This window comes from Saccopteryx leptura, chromosome 4 (genome assembly GCF_036850995.1).
Source record: "Saccopteryx leptura isolate mSacLep1 chromosome 4, mSacLep1_pri_phased_curated, whole genome shotgun sequence".
Lineage (NCBI taxonomy): Eukaryota > Metazoa > Chordata > Mammalia > Chiroptera > Emballonuridae > Saccopteryx > Saccopteryx leptura.
The window spans coordinates 21,531,332-21,534,976 of record NC_089506.1 but is presented as its reverse complement, the minus strand read 5'-3'; the positions used below and the strand labels follow the sequence as shown (position 1 = coordinate 21,534,976).

At 37.9% G+C, this 3,645-nt stretch overlaps 1 pseudogene; it reads right to left on the bottom strand.

Annotated features, from left to right (window-relative positions):
• Nucleotides 1–1,490: 1,490 nt before the first annotated feature.
• LOC136404059 (cytochrome c oxidase subunit NDUFA4 pseudogene) lies at nt 1,491–1,738 on the bottom strand (annotated as a pseudogene).
• Nucleotides 1,739–3,645: the final 1,907 nt, after the last annotated feature.

Genomic DNA, 3,645 nt, shown 5'->3' with positions numbered 1-3,645 from the left:
TCACTAAGAGTAGGTAACAGTGTAGAGCTATGGGGAAAGTTTATTTTTACTTATTTAATTTTAGAGAGATTTGAGAGAGAGAGAGAGAGAGAGAGAGAGACAGACAGAGACATTGATTTGTTGTTCCCCTTATTTTTGCATTCATTGGTTGATTCTTGTATGTGTCTACAGATGGACTGAACCTGCAACCTTGTATTGGGACCATGCTTTAACCAACTCAGCTACCCGGTCAGGGCTGTGCTGGAAAGTTATTTGTCTTGTCTTGCTCTGTTCACAGTTATGTTTCATATCAACAAACTGAAACGGGATGAATTTCACTGAAACAACTACAGTATGAGAACTACAGGAGTTACACATCACTAACCTCTTGAGAGTGATTTCACAAGCACATCGTAAGGAAACATACAAAAACATAGATTACTCACCTTATGGTTGGCGTAGATTTATTTAGTGTAGTAGCTGGGAAATGAACATCAGAAAATAGAGAAAATTTTAAGCAAAGCTGTTAAGAAAGACCATTTTCTTATCCACTCAACATTCTCCTCCACCTCCGTCTTGTATTGAAAACAGAACCTGTTAAACTTGCAAAACCTGTCAGTTGTTTGGGACGTCAGGCATCTTATCAGTTTTTCAGTTCACATGGATCAATAGCAACACATACTGGCAACAACTGCTGTCCCTGACCCTATTGTACATCACAAAGACCTGGACAAAACCCAACAATGGAGAAACGGGCAAAGCTACCATGGTGTGTCCAAATAAAAATAATAATGTTAGGGCTCGAAGGACCATGAGAACATAACCTTTCAGGCTGACAAGTGACGGTAATTAGTGGCAGCTGTGATATGGACCAGACCTGAGTTTAAACCTGGCTCTGCCACACAGTGTTTGCCTTTGGAAGGTTGGGCTCTCAGAGTCTTAACGTTTTTTCTTCAAATGTAAAATGGAGCAGCTAGTTTTTACTCAATAGGACTGCTGTAAATATGAATGAGTTAACACTTATAAAATATGTAATACATAGTAAGCACGTGGAATGAGTATCTTTATTAGTGTTAATATATATTAAAATTATTTTTGATTGACTGATTTTAGACAGAGAAAGGAAGGGGAGAGAGAGAGACAGGAACATCGATCTGCTCCTGTAAGTGCTCTGACCGGGGATGGAACCTATGATGTTTGTATATCTGGATGATGCTCTAACCAACCGAGCTGTCCTGCCAGGGCAAACTTGGACACTTTTATTTTGTTCTTTAAAAGTTTCAAATATATGACTCACAAAAATTAGGGGATATTTCAAAATGAATATGAAGTGATAAAATACCCTTTAATTTTTGTGAGCAATATATTTATTAATCAGTGTAAACCCAATACAATACACCAACATGATCTTGTGCATTTGGAAGGGGACTATTACCTGGTTAAGTGGAAAATCCTGTGGATAACTTTTGGAAGACCTTCATTCTAAGCAGCTTTATAGTGAGACATTTCACTTAAAATTCTGGACATTCTTTCTTCAGTTTGTTATAATTTACATACACGAAGTAGAATTTATATTGCTTATTGGGACCCAGTTTGTTCCATGGTTCTGGGTCATTGTTTTTGTCCCAACAAACATCTGGATTGAACAATGCCAGACTAAGACATATAGCACTTCCCTGGTCGCTACGGCTCCAATAAATATAAAGACGGAGGTCAAGCTTGGATGCTTCTTTGCCTGAGCGAGGACCTGGTGGAGCATGGGTGTGGTACAGGGCCCGACAGCAGAGAAAAACACAGCCACTTCTAAAATTCATATTGCGGAAGGAGGTATATAAACATCTAAGAAGTTCGTTGTGGCCAATTTTGATACAGAAGTCTAAAGCTAATCAAAAATACTTTTTCTCAATCATCCAAAATGTAATGGGAATACTTCTCAAAGTAGAAATTTCACTATCATTGGATAATTTGAGTGTAAATTTCTAAATCGGAATGATATTTTATTAAGAGCTAGCAGGGGTCTCCAAACTTTTTACACAGGGGTCCAGTTCACTGTCCCTCAGACCATTGGAGGGCTGCCCAAATACAGTGGTCCTCTCACTGACCACCAATGAAAGAGGTGCCCCTTCCAGAAGTGCAGTGGGGGCTGGACAAATGGCCTCAGGGGGCCGCATTGTGGCCCGCGGGCCGTAGTTTGGGGACGCCTGATAGAGAGTACCGTCGGTATACCGAGGAAAGCAATGGAGAATCAAGAGTAAACACACTGGGGTTGGAATCTCTCTTTAAAAGACCCAGGATGGCTAGTCCACACACCCTATGCTATTATCAGTCTCCAGCCTCACATCATTTTTTATTTAAATATGTTTTAAATTTTTTTGACACTTGATTTTACTAGAGCACAATTTATGAGCAATTTACTTATCATGTACTTCACTGCTGGCTGTACTCTAAATCACAGATTGAATTCACTGGAAGACAGTCTCCCTCTCCTGCCTGGAGGGTACCTGCTGCTCCCACTGAGAGGAGACTGGCTTGAGAGGGTTCAGCAACTTCAAGATTTCCGGGAGAAGTAATGACTTAGGGTTCAGACGACTTGACTGTGCCACTCCTTAGCTACGTCACCTAGGAAAAGTTTTTTATTGTAGGGGCAATAAAACTTACCTCACGAAGCAGCAGTGCTTATCGTGAAATGTTTAGGAGAGGAGGAAGTTTCTGTGAATTTTGAACTGTGTGATAAAGCAAACAAAAATAAGAGAAGACATTAGTAAGAAATGACATACTGGTGACATGTTTGGCTAGTTTGAAATCCATTTGTAGGGGACTTAACTGAATTTAGCAATGTGTTTTACATTTACTCATAATTGAATTATGACCAAACCTTATATGCAGAGTGACTTCTATTGTAAAGACTAAAAGTATTGAGTCAGATAACCTTTGCTGTGTAAAAATTACATCCAAATTTCATGGCTTAGAACAGTGGTTCTCAAACCTTTTGAAGTCAGGGCACATTTAAAATCCTACAAATAATTGTAGGAGTACTATATACAAATTTTTGAGAAATATGTTATAATAATTAAGTCAAATATTAAAGAAAAAAAATAAAGTCCAAGAGTGCTTTTATGGTAATTAAACAAAATAAATATGACAAATTAAATTTATTCTGACATTAAAAAATATTTTTATGTTATATTTTTTGAGTTATGCTTTTTAGAATTTGTTTAAAAAAGGGGTTAAAAAATAAAACAAAAACAAAAAAGTTATCTTTTTATATATATAGATACATTCTTAGTAAGATTTAGTAAATTCGGCAGATCCAGACACAAATGTGTTAAGTTTTTTTATTCTTGTGTTTATGAGAAATGTGAGCCTGATGTGTTCTAGTGATTTCTTCACTGTTTGGGCATATATTTGAAAGGCAAACTCTCATTTCCTCATCAATACGTTGAAGAATTCCTCTCTTTTTACTCTTAATTGTGTTGAGTGCAGAAAACCCCCACCATACATATCATCTTAACTTGACACCAAACAAAGGATAGAAGAAACTTGCCTCCAGTCTTTCCGGGGAACATGGAAGGTAGTGTAAACAATCCAGCACCACAGCTTAACAGCCTTTTGCAACCTAATCAGGCAAGTGAGGTGGGGGGTTGGGCAGACTGTCATCTTACAGCC